A 7,376-nucleotide genomic window follows, 5' to 3' on the forward strand; every position below is an offset into this window, starting at 1 on the left:
TACCTACCTGAAGAATGCCTGATGCTGTTTGTCTTCTCTTTATTGACACTATTCACAATATGCTTTTTCTAAAGAGCTAGGAACACTTTCTATGCCTCGTCTATAACATTACTGAATTGATACACATTTTCTTATTATACATACTGAAGTAATCTTTTTGGCATCGGGTAATTAGATTTTTTTTTTCTTTTTGCAAATGAGTTAGATGAGAACTTGAACTATATATTTCAATTGAACTACATATTTCGATTCTTTAAAATCCTGAAAGCTATGGATTATTTTGTGACTTCAAGTAGCTAAGTGGCTCAGTGGATGAAGTGCTGGGTCTGGAGTGAGGAAGACCTGAGTTCAAATCTCATCACCAACATTTACTAGCCATGTGACCCTGAGCAAGTCACTTAACCACCACCTACATTAGTTTCCTCAACTATAAAATAAGCATCATAATAACACCTGCCTTCCAGGTTATTGTGTGAGGATCAAATGAGAATATTTGTAAAGTACTTAGCATAATACAAAGCACATAGTAGGTGCTTAATAAATGCTTGCTTCATAGCTTCAGTTTAAAATTGCTCTTAACTAGAAATGTGTGTGCCTATAGTCCCTGCAGGAGCAGGGATACCAGTGAATTGCTTGAGTTTGGAAGAGTTCTGAGCTGCAGGAGAGAAAAAACCAATTGGGTGTCCACACCAAGTCTGGTGTCAGACTTGGTGTTGAGACCCTGGAAGCTGGGAACCACCAACCTTCCTGATGAGGGGCAAAACTCCCCAGGTCAGAAATGACAGGTCAGTGTTTTCAAGCTGATCAGTAATGAGGTTGGGCCCATGAATAACCATAGCACTTCCAGCCTGGTCAAGATATGGAGAGCTGGTCTCAAAAAATAAGATTGGCTCATGATTTTCAAATGATTATACAACTGTGTTTATAAAAGTAGGTTATTTCTTTGCATTTCACAGAATCAAGTGTACGCAACAACAACAAAAAAACAGTAAATGGAATGTCAAGTAATGTTAGCACTAGGGCCATATATCATTTAGTTCAAACTCCTCTTTTTCTAGAAAAGGAAATAGATCTGGGGCAGCTAGGTGGTGCACTGGATAAAGCACCAGCCCTGGAGTCAGGAGGACCTGAGTTCAAAGCCGGCCTCAAGACACATAACACTCACTAGCTGTGTGACTGTGGATAAGTCACTTAATCCCAACTGCCTTACCAAAAAAAGAAGAAATGATGAGGAAATAGATCCAAGGTCACACTACAAAAGGTCCTATCCTAGGACTCTTTCAACCACACTATATTGTTGGTATTAAAAGATTTTTTTTTTAAATTTAGCCTTTTGAATAAATGTATAGTATGGATATAATAAAAATTCCTCTTTGACAAAAAGTAACGAAACCTTACTGGGGATAAAGACTGGGCTTATGAATTCCTTGATACAGGGAACTCTCAGGTGAGTATACTCCTGTTACCAGTGCCTTCTCTGCAACCTAAAGTCTTAGTGTCTAAGATCACTGAGAGGTTATGTTGTCATATAGCCAAGTATGTGTCAGAGACAGGACTGAAATCCAGGTCTTCCTAGCTTTGAGACCAACTCTATCAACTATGCCATGCTGCCACTTAAAACCTTCACTAACAGGCTGATGGGAGGAAGGAACGATTTCTATTGGTGAGATGTCTAAATTAACATGCACCCTCCCCCTCTAAATTATATGTTCATAAATTCATATACTTACAACTAGAAGGGACCTCAAATCATCAAAGTCTAATCATTTCATTTGACAGATCAGGAAACTGAGGCTCAGAAAGGTTGAATTTGATTGAGTGATTTTAAGTATATAACATTTGATTGATTTGAATTTATAGTTTATTTACTATATCTGACTTAGTCCTGTTACTGATTCTAGAGTTAGGAAAAAACTGGCCTAAAATGTTGCCTCTGATATTTTAACCCAGGCTATTCTCCAAGATTTAAAGTAACAGAATTGCTGTTCTGCTTAAATAAATGTAGTTCTCTATGTGGACAGAATTAACAGGGCAAGAGACACCTTCCCCAAAAAGTTAATGTAAATGGCTAGTTCTAAAATGTTTGAAGATAATTTATGTATGTATTTTAAACAGCTTCTACAATGTTGTTTTGAAAAGAGAAAGTTATAACTCAGTCCCAATCCAAATTCATGGGTTTTACATGGTAGATGCTCAATAAATTTTCACACTGATGAGTATATACATCACTACCTTGTTGAATGAACTCACCCTCCTGTTTTGCTGAACTCACATTCCTTCTTCTGAAAATTAGAACATTTGCCTGTCTCTAGTTTTATAGCACCTCTTCTGTTCCAAGCTTTCTTTAAAAGAAACCAAGAGTCGTTTGTCTATCACATCTTTGCATCATATAACCATATTATATTATTACACAACCTCTCATTTAAAAAAAAGTACAATGTGACCTTGAAGAACAAAATTCTGTGCAACTAGTTCATCTAACAAAATTTAGTCAAAACTTCCTTTGAAAAAGCCTTTGGTCAACTCAAAAAGTAAATGCTACTAATCAAGTGTAATTATTACTTAAGAAATATAGTTCCAAGTTCTAGGCAGCAAATGGGAAACTGAAATATGAGTGGTTTGAGTCTGTCTCAATTTACCACATGGAGACAGGATCATGATGCAGAGGAAAGATTGTTAGGTTTAGGATTCAGAGGATCTCAATTTAAATCCAATTTGAATAATTTAGGGTTAAGATTATATCCACATGTATACATACACACACACACACACACACACGTGTGTGTGTGTGTGTGTGTCCAATGGCAGCCATCTTGGGGGGGAGAGAAAAAAAGGAAAAAAAGTATGTGATTATTGTAGATTTAAAAGGAATAGTAAGTTGTACATAAATTTGCAGTCTCAGGTGGAATAATCTTTTTTTAATTACACTATTATAGCAATTCTTGTTTTATTCCATAAGTTAAAAATAAAATAAAAAATTTTTAAATAAAATAAATTCAACCTCTGTCACTACTTATGGGACCTTGGGCAATCAAGGCCCAGTTTCCTCATCTGTAAAATGTAAGGGTTAGGCTAGACAGCCTAGTCTCATCCTAAAGTCCCTTTTAGCCATATAGCTATAATCCTCACAGAATTTACTATTGATATAAGAGCTTTATGAATTATACTCAAAGTGCATCTGTGTCAATGTGGACATTCCCTCCAGCAATATAGCTCACTAACCTAGTCATACCTGCCCATCCTATGCTACTCTTATTCATGTCCTCTCTTAAGTAACCCGACATTCTGGGAACCTTCCATTTTTTTTTTCTAACAATACAAAGATATCCATGGAGCACATGAGCTGTCCATTGGTAACCCCTCTCTCTTACCATGTAGCCAACCCATCATCTTTTAATCATAACATTTCTTTAATGACTTCTTTACTCTGGATCAAAAGCTATGTATAAATGAAAGCTATGATTATTTTTACATAGAGCTGTAAGCTATATAGCATAGATGCAATCCATATGAGAATCCTCTAAAATAGGGTTCTTATCCTAGAATTTGTACACCTTTTTCTTTGACATTTTGACAATTGTATTTCTATATTATTGGTTTCCTTTGTAATCCTAAGTATTTTTATTGTATGCAGTCAAAAACATTATTCTGAGAAGGGGTCCACAGGCTTCACCAGGCTCCAAAAGGGGTTCGTGACATATACCCAAAGTTAAGAAGCCCTACTCTAGAGAAAAGAAATGGGTAAGAAAGTTAGATTGGGGAAAAACAAATTGCAAGCGTGAAAGTATTGTATTTACTTAAGTAATTTTCCCCCATTAAGTACTTCCCTCCTACCACCACTCCTGCCACAAATTTAAAGGAGAAACTCAAGAAAAGTTTTTTTTATCTATAATAAGAGTTTTCCTCAACTCTTACCCCCCTCCCTGAAATAATTTTGTAGTTTTCAAAGACTTTCCTAAAAGGAATTCACTTCTTACTTGCCAAAACTGATTTAAGAGTCGAGCATACTGCTTTTTTGGCTCAGAGATGGGAAGGAAAAAGCAAGGCAGCCGAGAATCCTTAACTGTCATCAAGTAGCCTCATTTCATCTCTTGGTCTTTAAGGCTTTCTCCAACTTCCAAAGAACTAGGGTCACAGGATTACCGGACTAAAACAGTAAAGTGAACTACATAACCAGGAGGTGACTTGAACAGTGACTCTTTGGGCAGTTGTTTGAATAAGGAGGCAGAATAACAACAGTAATATTTATATAATGCTTTAAGGGTTTACAAATTGGTTTACACATATTATCTCATTTAATCTTCACATCAATCCTGAGAGACAGGCTCTATCATTATTCTCATCTTACAGATGAAGAAACAAAGGTCGAATGGTTAAGTAACTTTTCTACACAACTAGTTACACAACTAGTAAGTGTTTGAGGCTGGATTTGAATCCAGGTCTTCCTGAGGAGTAGACCTATATGGTAAAAAATATTTATAGTAGCAATTTTTGTTGTTTAGAGGCATAGCCTTCTCAATGAATCACTAACTTATACAGTCAACATTTCTTCAAGGGGTTTTGGGGACTTATAATGAGTAACAATATGGGAGAAGGGAGGAAGAAATTGATCAACTCATTAAAGTCAAGGAGGCAGTCCCCTTAGTAAGTAAATAGCAAAGGGGAAAAGTAAACAATAAATTGTCCATTTAAGACTCTGAAGTCCCATCTCATACAGCTGTGGGGGACATCATCTGATGAAGTTTTCTGGTCCGAGTGCTGTTCAAGCAGTCTCTAGCACAGCATCCTGTCAAGACTCGTTATAGAGAGAGATCCTCTTTCTTTGTTGAAATCTACTACAAAATTGATCTTTACACAATTTTAAATTACCTTGCCAATAACCAGGTCAAATAATGAAAGTTAACTCAAACCTTATGTCTCTATTATTATAAAATCAAAATTGGAACCATAGTCAATTGTCATGTTTAAGAAACTAAAAAAAAAGAGCCCCCACTGGCAGGAGGAGAGGCGGGAGGCCCCGGAGGCCGCAGGGGCCGCAGAGGCGGTGGAGAGGCCCAGCCCAGGCTGGCGCTGACGCCGCGGGGCCCTAGGCCTGGGGAGGGCTGGTGCACGTGGCAGCCCGCTGGGCCGTGTCTCGGCCGCCCGCCTGCCCTCCTGCCTTCCGCGGGAAGATTCCAGCGTCCTCGCCTAACCGAGAAGGGAAGGAGGGTCATGGCCGCCGGGGAGCGGTGCTGCGTCCTTGCGGCTAATGAAAGAAAACGTTGTCCTCGGGTCCCCCCCAGATACGAGAGCAGCCGCAAGTGGCTGGAGGCAGACACCTCCCCGGAGACCAGGTTTCCGTCGCAACTTTAAAGGGACACTTTCACAATGTCCGGAGCCCTAGATGTCCTGCAGATGAAGGAGGAGGATGTCCTCAAATTCCTTGCTGCAGGAACCCATTTGGGTGGCACCAATTTGGACTTCCAGAAGGAACAGTATATCTACAAAAGAAAGAGTGACGGTATCTACAGCATCAATTTGAAGAGAACTTGGGAAAAGCTTCTGCTGGTGGCTCGTGCCATTGTTGCCATTGAAAATCCAGCTGAAAATCCAGCTGATTGGGGCAGCTAGGTGGCATAATGGATAGAGCACTGGCCCTGAAGTCAGGAGGACCTAAGTTGAAATCTGCCCTCAGACAAATCACTTGACACTTACTAGCTGTATGACCCTGGGCAAGTCACTTAACCACAATTGCCTAAAAATTAAAAAAAAAAAAGAAAGAAAGAAAGAAAGAAAGAAAGAAAGAAAGAAAGAAAGAAAGAAAGAAAGAAAGAAAGAAAGAAAGAAAGAAAGAAAGAAAGAAAATCCAGCTGATGTTAGTGTCATCTCATCCAGGAACACTGGCCAGTGAACTGTTCTGAAATTTGCTGCAGCCACTGGCACCACACCTATTGCTGGATGTTTCACCCCGGGCACCTTCACTAACCAGATCCAGTCAGCTTTTAGGGAACCTCTCCTCTTGGTGGTCACTGATCCTCAGGCAGATCACTAGCCTCTTACTGAAGCATCATATGTTAACCTTCCAACCATTGCATTGTGCAACACAGACTCCCCACTTCGCCATGTGAACATTGCCATTCCATGAAACAACAAGGGAGCTCACTCAGTGGGTCTGATGCGGTGGATGCTGGCCCGTGAAGTCCTGCATATGCGTGGTACCATCTCCCATGAACACCCATGGGAGGTCATGCCTGATCTTTACTTCTACAGGGATCCAGAGGAGATTGAAAAGGAAGAGCAGGCAACAGCTGAGAAGGCAGTGACAAAGGAGAAGTTTCAGGGTGAATGGACTGCACCTGTTCCAGAATTCACTGCTACTCAACCAGAGGTGGCTGATTGGTCTGAGGGAGTACAGGTGCCATCTGTGCCCATTCAGCAGTTCCCTACCGAAGATTGGAGTGCTCAGCTGGCTACTGAGGACTGGTCTGCAGCTCCTACTGCTCAGGCCACCAAGTGGGTAGGAACTACTACAGAGTGGTCTTAAGTTTTACCCCACGTGCTCTAATAGTGTTGGAAAAAATGCTGATGGAAAATAAACATTGGTTTCTTACAAAAAAAAAGAAAAGAAACTGAAAAAAAAACAACAGAAAAATTAGAACCCAGTTTTTATACTTCACATTCACTGAAAATTAGAACTCAGATATTGAAAATTAGAACCCAGTTTAAATTTTTTATACTTCATATTCATTCCCCCCATCAGGAGGATGAGATTCTACTAAGGAATTAATAATAGAACACTTTTTATAAAAAGATGAACTCCAATATATACATAATACATTGAGCGATCAATTTTAAAACAGTACACCTCAAGTAATAAATAATTCCAACTTCTGGTCATGTTTAAATAAATAACCCCTAATTAAAGTGGATGTTTCTTTTAAGGCATTTACAAGATAGACCATAAGCCATTCTTCTTTTAACATTAACTAATTGTAACAAAATGAGACAGGTATGATATTAACTAAGTGACAGAATAATATCCTGGTTTCACAAGCCCTTGACCTAATTATCCCCATACTATTATGAGGAATTAAAGGACCCTAATTTATACAGGAATATATACTAGTAACAGATGTCAAGGCTAAATACTTAATTCTAAAATTCTAGGCCAAATAGCTCAATCTCATACTTGCATCTTACCATAATAATCTCAGGTGTTCCAGCATCAACCTATTATTTAATAGATTTAATATTGTGCTTACAAAACTTTTTGATTATAGAAAATTGCCATCAAAGAATAGGGACATAACTATAGTAAGAGAACAATGTTCCCTAACTTCATGTCAATTCCAGGCAGAAGTTACATAGATGGCCAACTGCATTGAGCCAGGCTTAAG

General features: G+C 38.9%; 1 pseudogene; it reads left to right on the plus strand.

Moving 5' to 3' along the window:
• The first annotated feature begins 5,210 nt into the window (after positions 1-5,210).
• Positions 5,211-6,523, plus strand: LOC114024318 (annotated as a pseudogene).
• The last annotated feature ends 853 nt before the right edge of the window (positions 6,524-7,376 follow it).

This window comes from Vombatus ursinus, unplaced genomic scaffold, assembly GCF_900497805.2.
Source record: "Vombatus ursinus unplaced genomic scaffold, bare-nosed wombat genome assembly UNPS02014821.1, whole genome shotgun sequence".
Classification (NCBI taxonomy): Eukaryota; Metazoa; Chordata; class Mammalia; order Diprotodontia; family Vombatidae; genus Vombatus; species Vombatus ursinus.